Source organism: Miniopterus schreibersii, assembly GCF_964146895.1.
Source record: "Miniopterus schreibersii genome assembly, chromosome: 20".
Lineage (NCBI taxonomy): Eukaryota > Metazoa > Chordata > Mammalia > Chiroptera > Miniopteridae > Miniopterus > Miniopterus schreibersii.
Genome location: NC_138122.1, coordinates 8,597,040 through 8,620,301, shown reverse-complemented (window position 1 = coordinate 8,620,301; position 23,262 = coordinate 8,597,040). Strand labels below are relative to the sequence as shown.

Below are 23,262 nucleotides of genomic sequence, written 5' to 3'. Positions count from 1 at the left end.
GGGTAAAAGGGCTTTCCCAAAAGCTTCATCCAGAAATTTCTCCTTACATCCCATTGGCCAGGACTATCACTTGGCTACTCCAGCTGGAAAAGAGGCTAAGACATGTATAGATTTTATTTAGGTGCACTTCTGCTTCTAACAAAATGTAACATTCTATTAGAAAGCAAAAGGGGGTAAATGGATATGAGATAGGCAATTAGGAATCTCTGCCACAGCTCTTTTGGGTTTACTAATGATGTGTTTAAGAGTACTGAATATATTTTTTTAAACTAGCAACTTACAAGTTTGTGGCTCACAGCCCTTGGAGCAATTTTCTGTCGTACAATTCTGGCAACTATTTTTCCAAAGTATCTTTCATAGCATTCACGGCAGGAAGAAATTCTAGTAAAGGCACTACCATATCGGAGGCTAGTTTCAGCCACCACTTCTTCAGGTAGCAGCAACAGGCCAATGTCCAGACTGTTTTCCTTTCATATTTCGATTTTAGCATTTTATAAAGAAAATTACAAAAAAGTCAAAGTTTTCTAAAATACTCAGTTTTTAGAGTTAATAAGTAAATATATATCTGTAACTTCTTAAATCCCAAAGAGAGTAATTATTTCCAGACAAACTTTTTCAGAATAAACAACGAATTCTTGGTCTGCCCTTATCTGACCTAAAGCATATTTATCATTCATTCAAATTAGTTTTATTTTATTTTTATTTTTAATTTACTAATATTATCATTATTTACCATTCTATAAAATTAAGCAATGTGGCACTATCCTACTAAAATACAGTTATCAGAACACAAACATTTCTTCTCAATATAATAGGTATGCATAATGCTATATTTAGCCAGTATTTCGCATATTCTTCAGTCCTCCTCTTTATCCAGTCCTTGCATAAACCATCCATTTTAATAAAATGGAGCAGACTATTCAAAACAAAATTCTAGCCCTGGTTGGCATGGCTCAATGGTTAGAGTGATGGCTCAAACACGGAGGGTCAAGGGTTCGATTCCCAGTCAAGGGCACATACCTGGGCTGCAGGTTCGATTCCCGGCCCACTGGGGTGCGTGCAGGAGGCAACTGATCAATGTGTCTCTCTCACACTGAAGTTCCTCTCTCTCTCTCTCTCTCTGTTTCCTTCTTTCTCCCTCTCTCCCCCTCCCTCCTTCCCTTCCACTCTCTCTAAAAATCAATGGAAAAAATATCCTTAGATGAGGATTAGCAAGAACAAAAAAAGAATTTATGTTAAACTTCTGGCAAATCAGTATTTTAATATATACATAAACACATTTAGAAAAGTTACTAAAACAGCAATCCTTTTTCTTATCCTAACTACCATACCAATTTTCACACCTTACCCCTGTATCATTCACAAAGATAAAGCTGCCAGTGACGTCAGAGACGATCCCAAGAGCTCGCACTGAGCAGTATGATCTCAGATCTTTCAATGTACCACAACCTATAAACCCAACCATGGGCTGGTCACGGCTCAGAAAGTAAATAGAAATACATGCACAAGAGCATCGCTGATGGGAAAGAGAGCCACCTCAAAGCACATGCACTGTTTAATGGTGAACTGGCACATTAATTTCAAGTACAAACATCTCGCTTTATTAATCCTATATAATTATGCAACAATTCGGTCATATATATAATGCAACAATGGAAGCCAGAACCAGCTTGTCTCTAGAACGGTAACGGCAGTATTGATTCCTCAGCCTTTCCAAGGACAACAGGTCTGAAATAAAACCTTGTTATCTGAGGCCAGTTTGAACACTGGCTAGGTTGCTGCAACCAAAAGTAAGCTCAAGGCTGAGCTACTGCATATCTGCAGAAGAGTTCTTCTCTATCGGTATTTGTGGTGTTCTGACATTGAGAGACGGCACAAGATTTTTACTGACCCTCCTGGGACAAGGGAAAAAAAGAGCACGGTTATTCCTCCTTCCCCCCACACACAAAAACACCACCACTTCCCCGTAGATTTATGAATTCACCCCTTCATTTGACAAATATGTATGGGTATCACTCTCTGAACAATGCCCAACCTTTAAACAATGTAAAAGAAAGCTAAGGGATTAGTGTGACCCAGACACTGAGGACTTTTCAACCAGCAGAGCTGGGGGTAGTTTTTAAAAAAAAAAGATAAGAAAAGTACCCATTAAAAAATAAAATAAAAAGAAGATGAGAACTGCAAGGGGAAAACCACAAGTATCTCCCAGCCTCGTCAGTGCATAAAACGACAGCAATTAATGTGTTATTTTTGTAAGGGGAGACAATATTTTTAGAGAAACTATCACTTTGGAATATGAAAATCTAATGAGATTTAGCTGAATGGACATGCGATTCTTTTGAGACAAATAACAATTTCTTCCAATTAAGCTTTTTGTGTTTTTGGTTTTTGCTTTTTTGTTTTTCTGGAGTAGAGTCATTCAGCAATTCCGGGGAAAGCATATCCCAAGTCTCCTGGCAGCTTTTCCCATCCTCAAACAATTCCTCGTTCAGATACACAGCCACAGAAGTTCAAAGGTCACCCCGTCTTTATACTCAGTTCCACGGTACTTACAAACCAACTTCTGTCCCTCTTCCTTCAATGACATGGGCTGCGACAACTATTCTGAGCTTTTACATCTGAGGCCTGCATGTGCATCGCTGAACTCAAGGGCCACAGAACTTCATTTATGCTTCAGCCATAAATTATTAAATCTCCATTGTGAAATAAAGTAATTTATTTACCTGGGCATAACTGAATATTAATTCTGGCCACACACAAAGAACATCACCGGCAGTAATGGTCTTAGGGTTTCTTGTCATAATTATCTTACTTCTTATAACATTATTCTGTAAAGCTTTGCTGACTTTCGTTTTTCAGGATTTTTCTCAACCTTGTCTTTCTCTATTAAAAAACAAAGAAATTTATTATGGGTTTTTATACAAAATTATATATTTTAAAGTTCTTTCTTAAAATAGGACAATATATGTAAGAAATCTCAAAGCTGTAAAATTTCTTTTAAAATAGAAAAGAGCCTGAAATACATAAGGATGGGGAAAAGCAGGTTTACTGTTGTGAGTACATGAAACAGTTTATACTTGTATTATTATTTACTAATTATTGTATTATTTTCCATATGAACAACTATAAACCTACTTTTTCCCACCTCTGTATATATTAAGATAAATAATATAAGTACAGTATAATAACTTAGAATACAAGTGATTTTACCCTTATTTACATACTTTAATAACTCTTGAAGCATAAAAGTTAAACATTTGTTAAAACTGCCCATTTAAGCCACCAATTTTTAAATAAATTCCTATTACTTTCATGTCCTAACAGTAACTTCCAAAATCTATTCTAATACAATAAAATACTGTTATTAGTTGAATAATTAATAAAAAAATAATTACCCCCCCAAAAAATTAACCAATAAGTAAAATTACATAAGCATTTTTGAAATAAATTTTTCTTGGCAGCACAGCTGAGAACTACACAGACACAAATCAACTGAAGCATGATGCTAACCGGTCTCTGCCAGCACAGAGACAGTTTCCTCCACACAGAAAACTTTCTGTGACTGTTTCTAACTAAGGCAAATGCTTCCAGAAGGCTGTACTAGCTAAATTTACTGAGCCACCAACACTGTGCTCAACACCATTCTCCTCAGAGAAAATGGATCCAAACTCCTTTTTTGTAATTTCACTGAGCATAAGTGGAAAGTAATACAGCTGAAAGAAGCAAAAAAGAACAAATCACATAGCTAAGATGGCAGAAATAAAGAAATATTGTTGAAATTGAGTATAAGGGGGCTCTGAGCAGGGCTAACAGAAGGCAAAGAGCCTAAAGTAAAAAAAGGAAAAGTTATTCCAGATTTTGTTGCATAAAATTCGGTAACTCAGAAATATTTCTAAACCACTAGTGTGTTTATATGCTCATTTAACCAAGAGTTTCTTTGTTTCTACTTCTACTGAAGCCCATAACTCTGAAACACTAATAATATCATAATATTTTTCAGATCACTAATCTAGCGAAAATTAATCTGAAAGATTTTCTAAAACTTTTGTCCTATTTCAGACCTTCCCTTCCTACTTCCAAGAAGTTAACCTATAAAAGAACAGCTCAGGCCACATGAATTCGGTTCCCTACGTGCTTAAGCCAGGGCTCCAATTCTGATTAGGCAGGAATGCTAAAAGAAATGAAGCCAGTAAAAACCAAGCATTTTTTCTGTTTCCACCCTCTCTCCTATGCCAAGAAAGCGGGTGATGAGGAATTCACCAAAGAGTTTCCAGGACATACTCTTAAGCAAATAAATGTATGAAAACTGCTTCCTACCAGGAGCAAAGAGATGATAAAACAACTTATCCTGTTAACCAAAGTAATTCAGACTTTAAACATCTCACTAAATGATTCCCAGAACATTAATGGTATAATTTTTTTTAAAGGCAAAACTATATTAGAATCTTATTTAGCAGGAAATTAACATGCTACCAGCAATGACATAGAAATTCCTTTTACTACTGTTGCAACAAGAAAAAAAATCTTCAAATTCTAATGATTTTTATAACTAAACTTGCTAATGTTTAGCCATTACCATATCTCCATATGAAAAATAAGCAGGGAACTTTATATAAACTGGGAAATTATGTCTGCCCTTCACATAAATTAAGAGAAAATCTGCAAAAATGTTCACAATGTTTACTTATGAAAGAATAAATAGGGCATGTCAGACATAAACTAAAATAGAATTAAAATATGTCTCTTAAGCTTTGAATTTTTACTCAACTTCTAAAAAAGTTTGTACTATATTACACTGAAAATTAATCTAGCTCTTATGGGGTTTTTTTAGTTTAGCAACATACATGGCATAAAGAAAGCCCCTACTTTTTAATCCCCTACAAATCTACTTCCAATAGGTAGGTAGTAAATATTTACTGAATTAATGCTGAGAGATCAGTTAAACCTAACTTACAAATGAAGAACTGTAAAATCAGGCTAAAGCTACCATTTTAAAATAATTTCAAAATACAGTTTTATACTTTGGGAAGTTTTGAAAATGTCAGGTCAGAATGTCAAGAGAGAACAGTTGAACATACATATGGGAACCTGTTTATTTTCCCAAATGAGTCAACAACAAAGTCAATTATTATACACTACTTTTTAAATATACCAAAAAAGAAAAAGAGTATTTTTTAAAAAAACTGTTTAAAAAATGGGCAGAGAACTTGAATAGGACTTTTCCAAAAGAAGAAACACAAATGGACAACATGTACATAAAAAGATGTTCAACATCACTAATCATCAGGGAAATGCAAATCAAAAACACAATGAGGTATCATCTCATACCTGTTACAATGGCTATTATCAGAAAGGCAAGAGACAACAAGCGTTGGTGAGAAGGTGGAGAAAAGGGGACCCTCGTGCACTACTGGCTGGAATGTAAGCTGGTACAGCCACTGTGGAAAACAGTATGGAGATCCCTCAAAATATTAAAAACAGAACTACCATATGGCCAAGCAATCCCACTTCTGGGTATAAAAGGGAATCACTCTCTCAAACAGTTATCTGCCCCTTGGCCGGTTCTGCTCAGTGGTTGGAGCATCAGCCCGCAGATGGAAGAGTCAAGGGTTTGATACCTGGTCAAGGGCATGTACCCCAGCTGCAGGTTCGATCCCAGTCTGGCACATGCGGGAGGCAACCAATTGCTGTGTCTCTCTCACATCAATGTCTCCCCCCCTCCCCCCAATCTCTCTAAAAAAAAAATCAATGGAAAAAAATATCCTCGGGTGAGGATTTAAAAAAAAGGAGTTACCTGCACCCCTACCTTCACACTAGCCAAGACATGGAAAGATCCGAGAGGCCATGGATGGATGAATGGATAAAAAAAATGCAATGTATCTAAGCACAATGAAGTATTACTCAGCCATAAGTCCTTCCTTTTGCAACAACATGGATGGACCTTGACAAATACTATACGTTCTCACTTATATATGGAATCCTAAACAAAGGCAAATTTGCCCTGGCTGGATGGCTCAGTTGGCTGGGGTGTCATCCATGCACCAAAAAGGTTGCAGGTTCAGTTCCCAGTTGGGGCACCTAAGAGAGGGAACCAATTGATGTTTCTCTCTCACATCTACGTTTCTCTCTCTCTTTCTCCTTCCCACTCTCTCTCTAAAAACCAATAAAAATATCCTCTGGTGAAGATTAAAAAAATAAATAAAAGCAAATGTATAGAAATAGAGAGTAGAACGGTGGTTGTCAGGGGATGGAGTGGGGAAAATGGAGAGGTATTAGTCAAAGGGTACAAACCTCCAGCCATGAGATAAATATGTTCTGGGAATCTAATGTACAGCATGGTGACGACACTTAACAATAGTGCATTATACACCTGAAGGATGCTAAGGCAGTAGGTCTTAAATGTCAGCACCACACCAAAAAAGATGGTAATTCTGTAAGGGATGAAGATATTAACTAACCTCATTGTAATAATCATTTCACAATATATACATCTTAAACTTACATGTTACATGTCAATAATATCTCAAAAAAGCTAGAGGGGGGGAAGCATTAAAAATACATAAATCAAACAAAACCAAAAAACCCCTTTTCCAACACTTGTACTATATATCCAGAACAGGAGTAAATATTTCTTATTGTTGCTAAATTTAAAATATCACCCAGCTATGCCAATTTTCAAGTATCTTGGGCTCTACAAGATTACTCAATGCCACTGCACAATGAGGTAATGCTTACAGCTTTAAAACACAGTGCATTTCATTATAAATACAGTAGGTTCACGGGAAACACTCCATTAGGAAAAATAGCTAAGTAAAAAAGAGTGATCGGTTTCTTAAAAACTTTAAGAATGCTGAAGCAATAGTATGGGGAAGGCCTGGGGTGGGGCGGGCGGGGGTTAGGCTAAGGGGGACAAAAGGGGAGAAAATGGGAGACATCTGTAATACTGTCAACAATTTCAAAAATTTTTTAAAAGGAATGCTGAAACCCAAAATTACTACCTCCCCTTATGAAGTTAACAAATGCTGACATACTTAAAATTAAATCTCAAAGAATAAAATTCTTACAACTAACTACAAAATTTCTGATACCTTTATCAACCTCAGAATCTTAAAATACAAGATGTGAACCAGACTTAGGTTTACACCACTTTAGAACACAGAAAAATGAGATGGCTTTTGATATTTATCCTTCGATTCTTAGAGAAATGAAAGAGTCGGTCTGGGCTAGTTGTTAGGCTTTTCAATCAGCCACACATTTCAGCACTAAAGAAGTCAAGACCTTCCTATATTTAATACTCTAGTTTCCTTCGTAGAGAAAAACTGTCTCCATAATCACACACTGAACCACAAAGATATCTAAGCAAGCTGGTGTTTTTCACACTGACATCCACGGCAGAGCTTCAGGCAGTCTACAAACATTTGACTTGAAGGTGTTCCCATACATCATTACCTATTTTTAAAACTATAACAGACACAAATTTGAAAACCATAACATGCACATGTTTTCAACAAACTGGAAACTGCAAATGCATAAAGTTGTGTTATCATTAAGTAGCAAAATTAGGTAAATATTACACACTGATTTTTTTTTGGATGAATATATGCTAACAAAATACTAATTATCAGTAGAAATACTGGAGGTCCATCTAAGATTTTGTTTGGGGGAAAAGGGAGTTTTGTTGCTAAAAGAGTTTGAAAATCACTGGCTTACTGCATAGAGCTGGCTACCTATCAGAACAGGGGTGCAAAGTTTCTGACATTTATATACCTGCGAGAAGATTACAACACACACACACACACGCGCACACAAAACCTCACAACCCTAAGAACCTCCTTCACCTTACTGTACCAAATATAGGTTACTTTGGGGTTAACTAACTCTTTTTAAAATGTGTTAATACTATCTGTCACACCTCAGTATCAATCACCTCATCTATAAAATCAGTATAAGTACTCATGCATATGGTCAAATGATTTTCAACAAGTGTTCCAAGACAATTCAATGGAAAAAGGACAGTCTTTCCAACAAAGGTATTGGAAAAACTGGATATCCACATTAAAAGAATGAAATTGGCTCCATACCTTACACTACATAGAAAAATTAACCCAAACCTCATCAAAGATCCAAACAAAAGAGCTAAAACTATAAAACTTAGAAGAAAACACAGAGGGAAAACTTTATGACACTAGATTTGGCAATAATTTCTAATGGCAAAATAGCTAAGATGGACTTCATCAAAATTGAAAACTTCATGCAACAAGGAACACTATCAACCCAGTGAAAAGGCAACCCACAGAATAGGAGAAAACATTTCAAACCATGTATCTGGTAAGAAAGACATCAATATCCAGAATATATAAAGAACTACAACAACAACAAGAAACAGCCCAATTAAAAAATGGGCAAAGGACTTAAATGGACGTTACTTCAAAGATGATACACAAATGGCCAACAAGCAAATTTTAAAATGGTCAATATCACTGTCATTAAGCAAATGCAAATCAGAACCATGAGATAATACCTCACATCCATTAGGATGGCTACTTGGAAAACAACAACAACAAAAACCCAGAAAATAACAAGTGTTGATGAGAATGTGAAGAAATTGGGCTCTTGTGCACCACTGGTAGGAATGTAAAATGGGACAACTGCTATGGAATATAGTATGGCAGTTACTCAAAAAATTAAAAATACAGCCCTGGCCAGGTGGCTCAGTTAGCTGAAGGATCATCCCGTACACCAAAAGGTTGGGGATTCGATTCCCCGTCAGGACACATACCTAGATTGCAGGTTCACTCCTGGTTGGGGCGCATATGGGAGGCAGCCCACAGATGTTTCTCTCTCACATGGATTTTTTTTTCTCTCTCTCCCCTTTTCTCTCTCTCTAAAAAAAGATTGTTTCTTAAAAAAAAAAAAAAAAAATTAAATACAATTACCATATGACCCAGCAATTCTACTTCTGGGTATATATCCAAAGGAATTGAAAGTAGAAAATCAGAGAGATATTTGCACACCCATGCTCATAGCAGCACAATGCGCAGTAGCCAGTAGGTGAAAGTAGCTCAAGTGTCCACGAATGGATGAATGGGTAAAAAATGTGGTTTATGTACATACAACGAAGTATTATTCAGCCTTAAAAAGGAAGGAAATCTTGTCACATGCTACACTATGGATGAACCTTGAGGATATCACGCTAAGTGAAATAAGTTAGTCACAAAAAGACAAATACCGTATGACTCCATTTATATCAGGTATCTAAAGCAGTCAAATCCACAGAAACAGAGTAGAATGGTGGCTATCGAGGGAGAAACGAGACACTGTTGTTTACTGGGCATGGAGTGTTAGTCCTGCAAGATGAAAAAGTTCTGAAGATCCGTTTCACAATAGTATGGATGTACTCGAGAGTTCTGAACTGTACACCTAAAACTAGTTAAGATAGTAAATTTTGTTATGCAAATTTTACCACAATAAAACAATTATGAGTAACTACTTCATGGGGCAATTGTGATGATTAAACCAGACAATATACATTGGGGCGAAGAAAAGTTCCTGGCATATCAATAATAATTAAAGACTGTTAGCAATAACAGCAGCTCCTGATATTATTAATGAGACATATATTTAGTGAAACTGAATCCTGAACTGAAGATTATAAAAAAGAGCTCCTCGAAAATCAAGCAAGGGAGTTAAATAAGTATATTAGGAATGAGGGCCCTCTGACGGTTCTGGATCAGTTAGGGTGATGCACCGAAACAGCTGGGGGCGGCAGCTACGGCAACACGGATCAAACGAGGACGACATCGAGTCTGCAGTGCGAGTGGGAAGAAGCCGGGAGAAGTGCTACGATGATGTTCGGCTCATGCCCTGGAACTCAAAAGCAAGGGGGAAGAGAAAAAACTTGTATTCGAGCGTGAAGCGACCGTCCTTCCAACCTGTGCTTTAACCGGTGGAAACAGCTCTCACAGACGTCACGTTGGTTAGCAAGTCAATACACGAAAGCCAGCTCAGTGGCATGTTTCATAAGTTTTTTCCCCATCAAAAGTTCTAATAAAAGTAAGCATTAAAAGATAAAAAGCCTAACCTTCACCACTCAGAAAGCCTTTATAAAAATCTCAAGATTCTCTAGAAGCAATACAGAATGGAAATGGATAAGCATCGGGCTCTATCTACTCTCACTGACAATCTGCTCCAAGTAGGGAGGCAGACAAATTAAGAATATAAACTATGGAGGGAGGCACCAGGAGTTCCATATGGCTCATGCATTCTACCACCTATCAGCATGACAGTCAGCTAAACATACAAACACGCCTTGACCATTCAAAACCCTTAAAGCAGGGTTTCTCGACCTCACACGACTGCCACGAACACCAGATAATTCTTGGGGGGCTGGGAGAGATGGCAACTGTCCTGTGCGTGAGTAACATCAGAGAATCAGTTATTCTAAATGTAAGAATATAAATCTGGGAAACATTCCTTTCCCAGTCCAAGCTGAATGTTTACAAATCATTTATAGAGTAATACAAAGAGTACTGCCAGGCACAGAGTGGCTACTGAGGAAAGGGTAATACTGAGGAAAGCACAGGTACTTGGAGGTCAAACAGACCTAGGTTTGAATTCTGAATCAACCCACCACTTAGTTGGGCGACTTAAGCAAGTGACCACACTTTTCTGAGGTTTACATAAATAACATTTTTAAAGATCTATACAAAGTGGGCATTGAATTAAAGGGGAATGAACTTACATTTAAGTGCCAGAATTTTATCATAACTGGTTTATAAAAGAACTATTTCTAAAAGTATTGTAGTATTCTGCCTTAATGTAATCTAACTTTTTATAAACGGCTCAGGGTGACCATTTCAGACAAACATCGCTCTAACAACTAAATCTTGGGAACACTGATCTAGGGAAAAAGAGCTATCAAAATGGATAACAGAGAATCAAGTTTCAAGACACTGGCTCAATTGTTAGACTCGAATAAAAATAATACCATTAATAGGGATTAATGTAAAATTGAGTCTTCAGGTTAAAAAGCAACAATAAAGAAGTAACATAAGTTGGGATAGGAAAACTCTAAAACGTTTAATTGCCTGCATGCCCTAAATGAACCTGAAGTGAAAGGCTGCCAAAAAAAAAAAAAAAAGGTACAAGAATAACAATTTGGGTTAGTAGAGAGCAGATACCAAAATAAGAGTCGGGAGAATGGAGTTCTAGTTTCAGCTGCCCTACTTGAGTGAGAATATGTAGCCAGATTAAGCCACTTAACCTGGATCTATACCCTCATTTATAAGAAGGGCACAAACCTACTTTGACACCTCCAACACTGTCGGGCAGACCAAATAATGGTGTTGATAAAAAAAAAAAAACGCTCTTAAAGCTATATGGAAAACATTTCAGACTGCAAGACCTGCACAGTCACACTCACCAGCCTAGAGCAGGGCTTCCCAATCTTTTTCACTTATGACACACACAGAAAATGACTGTGCTGGAACGGCACACAATGGGGTAGTAAGCCCTGGGGTCGCTGGCCAGTAGTGATTAGCCTAGAGGCTCTCACCACTCTGGGACTGACAATACTCTCTGGGGACTAAGGAAATCAGTCTTTCTGGCCCACCTGCAACACATTCAGAACACTGGCTAGCACACTGGTTAGGAAGCACTAATTAGAAGACTGTGTCTAATCTGGAGTACTGTAAGAGGGAATTTAACATTTTCCACAATAACTGCCTCTAAACAGATTCAAAACCAGAGTCTGACCGTGATAGAATAATACTATCTTGGACCTAAGCAATAGGGACCCCTGTCCTGGGTCTGCATATGTGGAAGGCCATGCACTGGCCTCCCTCTGGCCACACCTTGACCATGGGGCCAGTTGTTCTCAGGGCCTAAAAGGTGTGCCCACCTGCAGCCTACACACCACCCCAGCCCTCATCTTGCCCAGTACCCCAGAATTTCCTGCCTACTTCCAGGGTCTGCTCAGGCCTCTTCCCTGAGTTGGTCCTCCAAAGGGCAGATGTCCTCAGAAGTATTTACAGCCCAGACCCAAGGGAGAGTCAAGGAGCTGCTGTCTGAAAGATGTGTGGGGATGCATGGACTAGAGTGTCCACATACATGACATGCAAAGTCCCTTCTGCAAGGAGCCTGCAATGTAAAAGGGGGGGTCTTGGGTTGGAGGCTGGTCCTTTACAATTTACCATGTCCTAAAGCAGAGCGCAGGCATGTCTGAGAATTCTGTTTAACCCTGATTTAGGTCATTATGAAGTTTTGCTAAGGTAGGTAATGGAACATCAGTTAGTTTTCTTTAGAACTTATAAATTTTTAGACATATGGCATAGGGACTTCCATTTGTATTCTTGCTCCGAGTCCAAAAAATGTTAGGAATGGGCCTGGAAAAAGAGCTGAAAACCTTGTCATATGAGACCTAGTTGAGGAAAATGCGTACATTCAGTCTGGAAAGAAAAAACGCTGAGGGGAAGATAAAAGAACCAGCCATTTTTCACATGACAGCTAAAGAGCTATCATGTGAAAAGCAGAGCATATCTGCGTGGTGTTGGAAACACAGGGAGCTACATTCCACTTTAATATAACAAGAAATTTTAAACAGTAAGAACTCTTTTTAAAAGAGTTGGGCTGTCATGTGAGTAACTGAGTTTCAGACACTGAAAATGCAGAAGCGCAGGGTGTGGAAGGAATTCTGATACTGGGAAGACGTAAGACCACATGCCCTGCGCAACTGCAGCACTCAACAATCTTATGAAGATGTGGCTCTATATGCAGAAACAAGCGGGATGAGACGCGAGGCAAAGTTAAAGTTAAAGCCTGAAGTAACCTCTCTTTCTTAAAAAGTTCCTGCTGTCAGCGTACTCTTGCCATCTGCCTCCCCATACAATGGAAGTGAAAGCCTCCATTCTGCAAAGTTAACCACTAAACAAAGGCAAGAGCAGCCTGTCTTAGGGATGTTTTTCCCAGCCTCCAGAAAATCACAACCTTCCCTACAGCTCCCAGCTGAATCCTCTGATTTATCGTTATCACTGAAAATCACCCCCCTTTCCCACAGTGGGCTCAGGCACCTCTCTGTCGTCAACAAATTATTTATTAAGTAGGAATGCTAAGGATACAGGAGGTATTTACACAGAGCGCCTGCCCCTCAAATAGTGTATGGAGGGAGAAGGGGGTTATAAATTAAACACATAAGCAAGTAAATAATAAACTAATATATAGAAGATAAATGGGATAATGTGTAAGGCAGACTGGGATGCTGCATGTTTGCAGATAATCGCAAAGGCCTCTCTAGGGAAGAAAGAGAAGGCGGTTATGCAGAGACGGGAAGGAAATACATTCTGAACAGGAGGAACAGCAATTGCAAATCCCTAAGAAGGTATGTGCTTAGCTTGCTCAATGGTCTATAAAAAAGAACATCATCCACTGCACACCTATTAGAAAGGCCGCAATCCAGAACGCTGGCAATAGCAAATGACGGAAAAGGTGGGGATCAACAGGGACACGCATTCCTTGCTGGTGGGAACGCAAAATGGCACAGCCACTTTGGAAAACAGCTTGGTGGTTTCTTATAAAACTAAATATACTCTTACCCTACAATCCAGCAACTGTGCTCCTTGGTAATTTAAACAAAGGAGACGAAAAATTATGGCCACAAAAAAACCTGCCTATGGATGTTTAAGCAATTTTATTCATAACTGCCAAGACTTGGAAGCAACCAAGATGTCCTTCGGCAGATGAATGGATAAACTGCCATACATCCAGACAACGGAATACTGCTCAGTGCTAAAAAGTAATGAGCTATCAAGCCATGAAAAGATATGGAGGAAACTTAAATACGTGTTACTAAGTGACAGAAGCTAATATGAAAAAGCTACATACTGTATGATTCCAACTATAAGACATTCTGGAAATGGCAAAAACTGTGGAGTCATTAAACAGATCACCGGTAGCCAGGGGCTGGGAGGGGGGCGAGCAATGAACAGGGGAAGCATAGGGGGTTTTAGGGCAGTGAAACTACTCTGAATAGAATGTATAACACCAAGAGTGAACCCTATATAAACTATGGACTTTGTGTGATAATGTTGGGTCAGTGCAGGGTCATCAACCGTAACGAGCATACCACTCTGGAAAATGTTGATAAGAAGAGAGGCTGTGCCTCTGCTGAAAATCTCTGGGAATTTCGCCGTAAACCTACAACTCCTCTAAAAAATAAAGTCTATTATGAAAGAAAACGAGCAACATCACTGTGACAGCAGCCCAGTGAACAGAGAGAGTAGAAGAGGGGGAGGCTGGAGAGCAGGCCAGGAGCCTGATCAGGCACTACGGACATCCTGAACTACATTTTACTTTGCTGTTGGGAGCTGCCATGTGCATTGTAGGATGTTTAGTAGCATCCCAGGCCTGTACCCACGAGATGCCCATAGCACACTCCCCACACCCAGTCCTGACAACCGAAAATGTCTCCAGACAGTGCCAAATGTCCCCTGAGGGAAAATTCGTCCCCAGTTGGGAACCACTGATAGAGGGCCTCGTAAGTGGCCAAGACGGAGGTTTTGTTTCCATGATAAAATTTTTACATTTTAGTTTCGGTGTTACGTGTATGAGAAAGCCAGTACGCAGGTGGTGTGGTCAGATTCACATTTTCCATTACCTTTAGCTCCTGTGTATGGGACACAGGAGCAGAGGCAGCCTTCTAGAGGAGAAAGGCTATGAGCCTAGGTTTTTCAGTGAAAAAACTGGGACGCAGTCAGGTCCTGTTTATATTCTGAAGGGGCAGCTGAGGAGGCTTAACATGAGATGAGAAGAGGAAGATGGAAGAAGACTCCACGGGTTTGGCCTGCACAACTCGGCTGACGGTAGTGCCACTTATTGAGACAGTGAAGGCCTGGGGGAGGGGGAGAGAAGACTAAAGGAACAGAAGAGCAACTTAAAGTTCGTCTTTATCCTTGTTACATTTGAGGTGTCTATTAGACATCAAGTGGAGGTATGAAGTTAGGTGACTCTAGAGCTGAAGGGGGCTAAAATCAGCACTGGAGATAGGAACTCAATCCTCACCAGCATAGAAATGGTATCTGAAACCATGAAAATGGGTGAATTCACCAGAGCAGAGCCCAGGGACATTCTAAATTTGAGAGCTGAGGGAGGGGTAGAGATACGCTGGCAAAAAGATGTAGAGAATGAACAGGTTAGAGATCAAAGGGCGTAGTCAGTCCTCCACTGTGAGATGCTGGTGAGAGTCAGCACGATGTAGACACTGAACCCTGGCAAGACACAGGCCGCGGCAGCCTCGAGGAGTGGACACAGCAAATATAAGCATCTCCTGGTGTAAAAGGGAATAAAGGAATTGGACACTAGCTGAAGGGAGCGTGGTGTAAGAGACATGATTTATCCAGTGAAAGCATGAGGGGCTCAAACAAGACAGAATTTTATTCTCTCACTTAACCGTCCGGAGACAAATGAGCAGTCCACGGCTAGGAGGTGGCTCTGCTCCACGAGATCATCCAAGCGTCCGTCTTACTGACCCACGTCCTAAAGCGTTGCTCTCGCCTGCAGGGTCGGACACGTGCGCCAGCAACACATTCTCCTCGGCAAAAAAGGAAAAGAGAAGTAGAAGGAAACCAGCTTCCTAAGACCACGACCCAGAAACCGCACACATCACTTCTGGTCACATCCACGTGGTCAACATTTAGTCGCACAGCTACATCTGGCTGTAAGAGAGAGGTTAGGAAATGCAGTCTAGCGGGGCAGCCATGTGCCCAGATAAAACCTGAGGGTCCTGTTACCTACTGAAAGGAAGCCGCAGAGAGTGGCACTTGGTAGACAATCAATCATCACTGCTGCAGGTAATACAAGGCGCGTCTGCGACTAAAAGAGATGATCCAGTAAGGAGAGAATGATATTTTAGGAAAGAAAGTAACTGCAGAAGTGGAGGTCTTAAGGCGGCAAAAATGATTTCGAGCAGGGCGCAAATGCATTGTCTCATAAGCAGGGACACTGTGGTCTCCTGTCACTTGTCACGAGCTTTTCAGAAGAAAGGTTGTCCTTGAATGCATTTCCAGCAAGTTAAAGTAACCCTTTCCTTCCATCTAATAAATCAAGCAATCACACAGAATGAGTGTGAAATCTGGCCTGCACTGAGAGTTCTCACTTGGGCTGTCTCCTGACAGGCTGATTCAGAGATGCTGCTTCTCCATCAAAGAAAATGAGACAATTTCAGAGCCGGAGGGAGTCTACCAAGCTCATATGACAAATGTTCACGGCCACAAAGTACCCTCTCCAATAGGACATGCCAGGTCTTCCAACAGCAGGATGAGAGATCATCCCACTGTCCCCTTGCCTACCCTTTTATAATATTCTTCATAATATAGTTTATCTTCCCAATGAAGTAACCATTTCCTAAGGACAGAGTCAATGCCACCTTCTTTCATATCTATTTTCCACTGCACATGGCACGATACAACATACACGGCACATACTCAGAGGACACTTTTACTGATAAAAGATATTTGGTTTCCTGCAGCATCCTACTGAAGCCAAGATTACTACTGAATCTGGAAGACCACTGAGTATAAAGCAACTAGTAAAGACTGTCTAGTTTTCCTTGGGTGGGTCAATGGCAAGTGCAAGAGGATGGTGACCACTTTTTTAAAAAATCAGAGAATCGTAGAATTTTGGAGCAAGAAAGGATCTTAGCAACCTCTAGTCTGACACCTCATTAAGATGTAAGGAAAATGAAGTTCAGAGAGATGAACTACTTGTCCAAAGTCACGGACTGTTTACAGCAGAGCCAAGACTAGAACCCAGGTCCGGTGACTTCAAGTTTAAATTTCCGTTCCCTGGTAAAGGTCACTTCACTTTTATGTCTGTGCTCAATACACTGGGTAATTACTGAACTCCGCATATATTCTTCAAAATTGTTGAAAATACTACTCATCTTAAAGTATCCTCTGACCACATATCTCTTCAATGGAAAAAGGAACAGGAATTTGTTTCCATCCTACACACAAAGGAACAAAAACAATGCAGTCAAATAGCCTGCCCAAGATCACAAGGCTGAGCCGCAAATAAAAATGACTGTATGATTTTTAAGTGCAAACAAACTGAGTATCTTTTAGAATTATTTCCCAGACTATGGTGCCTCTCTCTTCTAACAGAGGCAATGTAAGCATATCATAGCACTTCCATAAAATGGGGCTACAAGCTCTTCCTTCCTATACTTCCATCTCCACAACAAGCTCCAATATTAATGTGCATTACAACCCATAACATAAAGTAAGGTAGTAAATGGATATGTGATCATAAGCCAAATAATAGTCTCTCTCTGAAAACCAGGGTTCTAATTCCACAATGAACATTCTGGTTCATATATTTGTTATGAGAAACTAAACCTAACACCTCATTTCCCACTTCCTTTGATCTGTCCTAAAACAATCTTTAAATACCAGGGAAGGCCCTCTTGCCCAGGTACACTGTGAAACTATAAACAGCTATCTTACCAAATCTCTACTACCTTGGGGAATATTCCCTCTCAGCCTTCATCTCTCCGACAGAAAACTGGTTGGTTGAACCTCCAAAGAAAATACTGTCTCCTCATGAGAGTGGGTCTTCTTTAGGCCTTTACCTTTCCTGAGGTGCTCCAATTAGAACCCTGCAGGTTAGGTGTCCAGGTGTTGCTGCTCTATGGTTTCAGGGACGGGCCCCTGAGCCTCCACCCGTCCCACTGTTCCATCAAGGACAGTACGGGAACATTAATGCCCTTCCACCTCCCTTGGATCATCCCACTGCATTTAAGCATCAACCAAGGCATGAAATTACACAATTTGTAGGACTGCAAGAGCCACAATGACCCTAATTCTGGTTTTTTGTTTTGTTGTTTTTATTAGTAAAATTAAATTTTATTTTCTTTTTTCCATCACCATTTAGCCCCTCTATGCTCTCTTCCACCTCCACCCACCCCCTCCACCCCCAAATCACCACACTGCTGTCCATGACCATGAGTTCACTCTCCTTTTTCACTCAATCCCTTCACACACACACACACACACACACACACACACACACACGCTCTCTATCTATGAGTCTGTCTCTATTTTGCTTAGTAGTTCAGTTTGTCCATTAAATTCCACATATGAGTGAAACCATGTGGCACTTGTCTTTCTCTGACTGGCTAATTTCACATAGCATAATGCTCTCCAGGTCCATCCACGCTGTCCCAAAGGGTAAGATTTTCTTCCTTTTTATGGCAGAGGAGTATTCTATTGTGTAAATGTACCACAGTATTTTTTATCCACTCCCCTACTGATGGCCACTTGGGCTGTTTCCAGATCTTGGCTATTGTAAATAATGCTTCAATGAACACAGGGGTGCATATATTCTTTCGGATTAGTGTTTCGGGTTTCTTCAGATAAACTTCCAAAAGAGGAATCACTGGGTCATAAGGCAGCTCCATTTTCAACTTTTCCTAATTCTGTTTTGTTTAACTTAGTTGGAACAATGGCCTGTGTTTATCTGCTCACTCTTAGTTTAAGGCTAATGTTAAATAAACTAGCACTCGAAGATGAAAAGTACATCCAATTTTTCAATTGTAAGATAATCTTTTTTATTGATTTTTTTTCTTTGAGAGAGAGAGAGCAAAACATTGGTGTGAGATCAGAACGTAGATCAGCTGCCTCCTGCACTCCTCCTACTGGGGATCGAACCCACAACCTGGGCACGGCCCCTAACCAGGAATAGAAACAGCAACCTTTTGGTGCTCTGGATGACGCCCAACCAACTGAGCAACATCGACCAGGGCATAAGACAGTTTAAACTAAAACCTTCAAAAAGCAGCTTAATATTAAAGCTTCTAGAGAGTAAACTAGGTCTATCTTTAGGGGGAAAAAAACAACATTAAGTTTTAGTATTATAACTTGAAGAGGATGTTATAGAGATGCTAATGCAAATCATAAGGAAGAATCAGAGTGTCATATACATGTGAGGAAAGTTATCCAACCCTAATTAAAACAGGTTTTTCTCACATATCTTTCTCAAAGAAAAAAAAAAACACCAGTACCAAAATAATAGTGATATTTAAATTGAGTTTCCTAACAGAATAATATCAAAATATTATCAAGAACCTGGATCTCTGAAAAACAGAGCAAATATCTTTCCACCCATTCTTAATTATCTAAATAAGTTATTAATAAAAGTACAGTATAAATACTGTACTCTGGAAAGTTACTAATTATTCCAATTATCAGCTGTTAAGTAAACTAATGGTTTCACCAAAGGAGAAAAGTCAGTAACAAGTAAGCGTACCACTCAGAACTGTATAATACAGGGCCCAAGGTGACCTGCAGAATTTTCGGCATATGTTTAGACTAGAATTTATAATCATCATCATCTACAATGTATTGAATGCTTACTACACAATTACATTGTATTCATGACTCGACATGTATCATATTTCATTTAATCATCACTACAACCTTCTAAGATAGATTCTATTGTCATTCACATTAGTTTGTCCAGGATCAAAGTTTATTCCACAGCTGGCATTCAAACACCAATCTATCTGGCTCCAAAGCAAAAAATCAGTACCTCTCCAGGGGTCTTAACCTCTATAATGAATGCTATGATAGGAAATAACACTTGTGCTAAGTAAGGCATAATATTTTAAGTACTAAATCAGGGTTTGGCAAACTTCTTCTGTAAAGGGCCAGACAATACCTAGTTTAGGCTTTGCAGGCAATACTATCTCTGCTGCAAGAACGCAACCCTGCTAAGGAACAAGCAGGACTGTGTGCCAAGTAAACCTTCACTTATGGACACTGATATGTGAATTTCATATAACTTGCACATGTCATGAAGTATTATTCTTTGATTTTTTCCAAACATAGCAGTTAAATTTTTTTATCATTCTTAGTTCATAGGACATACAAAAAAACAAGCTGCAGGCCGGATTTGGCCTACAGAGTGAATTTTGCCAACTTCTAGCCTAACTAACGCAGAAAAATATAAAACATTTTTTTTTACTAAACAGCTCTTCTCACAAATCCTAACTTATAACCTCCTCTGATATTTTGAACTGATGCTTTAAAGAAGCTCAAAATCTCAATCAACTTTGCCATCTGCCCCAGAATAATCAGAAATTCCAAAAGTTCCAAACGATAGGTACTATATATGGGTTTCCCAAGACTGAGACAGAATCACAGAATTTTGGAACTGGAAGACATCGAACGCGTTCTCCTTCCTTACAAGGCTACACTAAACAATGAACAATGTTTAGTTCATTTCATGCCATTTTTCTTCTGCTACCATGGTCTTCTGAAGAAAACAGCTGCTAGTCCCTGACATTTGTTAAATGCATTTACAGTCAACAGTGAATCTATATATACAATGCAGACAATTACACCCAGGCCAGCTTGGCAAAGGAAAACACTGCTGAATAAGTCATCTAAAGAGAGAACAGGAGAGAGAGAGAGATGTGAATGTGGGTATATTGACGTTCAAGTCTCGGCCCAACTGCAGATTAGCTCCTGGTGATTGTAAATGATGTGGGGGTTGGGGAAAGAAAATAAAAGGAACCTAACTACTGGAATTCAAAGCAACATCAAAGGCTCTAATGACAGTTGGGCCTGCCCGGCTGCCTCTTCATCTATCCCTAGAAACGAAACAGTTATGTAACTGAAAAAGGTCCTTGCAACTAACATTTCCTCTCTGGCCCACTTACACCCCGCCACCCACCTCAGTGTGCACCACCATACAGCAAACTGGGCTTCCACCCCAGCTAAGTCTGGACAAGTCTCTGTCCAAAGTGCTGCTTTATTCCACCGCCTGCTACAGAGACGATGGGCTGAAGGTAGCTGGCTTGAGCACAATCCCAATCTCCCACCATCCTGGAGACTTACTCTATTGAACAGGATCAGATAATCAATTTTAAAAATACAGTGGACTCTAGATATCCCTGAAAATGGAAATCACAATGGCATAACACCCCATCTTCACAAATGGCCCTATTAAGAAGAATCCACACCGGTGAGTACTTGAAAAACTTTTGAGGTCATGTTGTAGCAGCGATTAAAGCTTCTATTTCCTTCACTTTCCAGTCCAAGGAGCAAGTGTCAAGATTCCCATTTAGACTTCAATTTACCCAATAAGAAAAAAAAAATATATATATATATACATATATATATATATATATGTTAATGAATCACAACCATCCCTACCCAAAAATACTGCAATAATAAATCCAATTGCTGGACCAAACCAGCAAGCACATTCTCGGGACTCTCGGAGCCACTGTCCTCTAGCACCATATGCTTTTTCTTCCAGTAAAAAACACACAAATACAGGCGTTTACAAAAGCAACCGGTGTGTCGGAAGCTGTTCCCATTCGGACTGACTTACAAGGTCTAAACCTGCGCCGGGCACAAGCCTGGAGGAATGGGAGGCGGAGGGAGGCGCGGGCCACGCGCGAGGCCCGGCGGCCGCCCGCGCAGCAGCGCGCACCGCCCCGCGCAGCCCAACAGCGAGCTGCGATCCCGCGTGCAGACAAAACCGCCATCGTCCCACTTCGACTTCCTCAAGGCTAACGACGAAGCTGCGCCCCCAGCACCGGGCTGGGGGCCCCCTGCCCCCCCGCACCCTTCTCCAGCTCCAGCGAGAGGGGGCCAAGTCCACGGGGGTGCAGAAGTGGGCTCCCGCTAAGAAATCGCGCTGCACGCGCTCTTCCTGCCGCGTCCTGAGATCTGTCTGTTTGCTAAAATCTTCACCATAAATATTTAAAGTCAACAAAATGAGAAAAGCGAGATACGGGGGTGCCGGGGAGTTCAAGGGCGGGGGGCGGGGGGAGGCACCAAGTCACCAGCATCGTCCACTATGCAGCAGCAACTTCAGCCCATTCGAGCGACGAGAGGGACAAGCCCACGGGCGTCCGCGAGCCGGGGCGTGGGGCCCGGCCCGCCCCGCACCCCCGCGGCGACCCTGCGAGCGCGGGGCGCGCGGCCCCCCGGAGCCCCCGCCCGGAGCTCGGCGGCCAGGGGCGCGCCGGGGCCTCGCCGGCGGAGGCCGCGGGCGGCGGGAGGCCCGAGGCCGGCGCCCCCCCGGAGGCTGGGGCGGCGAGCACCGAGGGACCGGGAAACCCGAGACGGGCGGAGATCACTCGATCCGGAACCTTCACTCCAGAAAGAATTTTCCGCAGGAGGGAACGCGAGGCCCCCGCAGCCTCCCCGCGGCGCCTGCCCACGTCACCCGCGCCCCCGGCCCGCCCGCCCCCGCCTTACCGAGCCCCGCGGCCCCGCCGCGCCGCTGCGGCCTCGCTGCGCCCCGCTCGCCGCTCCGTGTCTGCCGCCCGCGGGCGCCGGGCCCGCCGCGCTCTCCGCCGCGTCCTCGTCGTCCTCGTCTTCGCCGCCCAGCGCCGCCCGCGAGCCTAGCGCCTGGCCGCCCGGGGCAGCCGCGGAGGCTCGGCCGGGCGCCCCCCGCGCCAGCGCCTCATCCCGCCGGGCCGCCCGTCAGGCTCGGGGGCGGGGACGCCGGGCTCCGGCCGCGGCCTCGCGGTCCCCCCGCCGTCACCGCCGCGCTCGCCGCCCGCCCAGGCGAGTCGGCCCCGGGTCCGCGGTCCTCGCCTCGGAGCCCCTCGCCCGCCGCCCTCGAGCCGCCCCGCCCCGCCCCGCTCGCCCGCGCGCGCCCGCGGAGCCCGCCGCCTGCCGGCCCCCGCCCGCCGCGCTCCGCCCCCCGCCCCGCGCCGCCGCAGCGGGAGAAGAGGCGCGTCGCCGCGGCCGCGGGCACGAGCACGCGCGGGGGGGGGGCGGGGCGCGCGCGGCGCGGGGGCGGGGGCGCGCCCAGGCCTCGCCTGCCGTTGTCCCGGGAGCGCACGTGCCCTGCGGGGGGCGCCAGCCCGCGGGCGCGCCGGCGGGACCGAGACGCTGCCCCGGAGGATCGGGCGCGGTCGGGGGCCTCGGCCGCTGCGCTGCGCGGCGGAGCAGCGGTAAAAGCCGCGCCGCGGCGGCGACGACCCCGGGGAGAGACGCCGGCGAGGCCGCGGCGGCTCCTCTCCGCTCCCCGCCGACCCCTGGACACCCTCGCCGAGCGGGGGCAGGGGGCGTCGCCGCGCGTCGGGACTGGCCTGGCCTCCCTGCCTCTGGTGCATTTGGTCTAAAACCAGCTCGCGTAGGTTGTTGCCGGGAACGAGGGGTCTGAAAGTTCCTCCGGGCGCGCCTCCGTTCCGAGCCAGGGGCCGGGGGACGGGCGGCGACGCGCCGGGGAGGGGCGCGCGGGCGACCG

The 23,262-nt window shown here is 42.7% G+C and overlaps 1 protein-coding gene across 2 annotated transcripts in view; it reads right to left on the bottom strand.

The window, feature by feature from the left end:
- The window catches only part of ARHGAP32 (Rho GTPase activating protein 32), a 212,551-nt gene extending 190,146 nt beyond the window's left edge, over window positions 1-22,405 (bottom strand). The window contains exon 1 of one of the 2 annotated variants that reach the window (XM_081123638.1): window positions 22,263-22,405. The gene's annotated coding sequence lies outside the window, so the exon portion shown is untranslated. Of the gene's footprint in view, window positions 1-14,650; window positions 14,678-22,262 lie in introns of those variants that run through there. The other variant, XM_081123637.1, reaches the window with a different exon arrangement.
- Window positions 22,406-23,262: the final 857 nt, after the last annotated feature.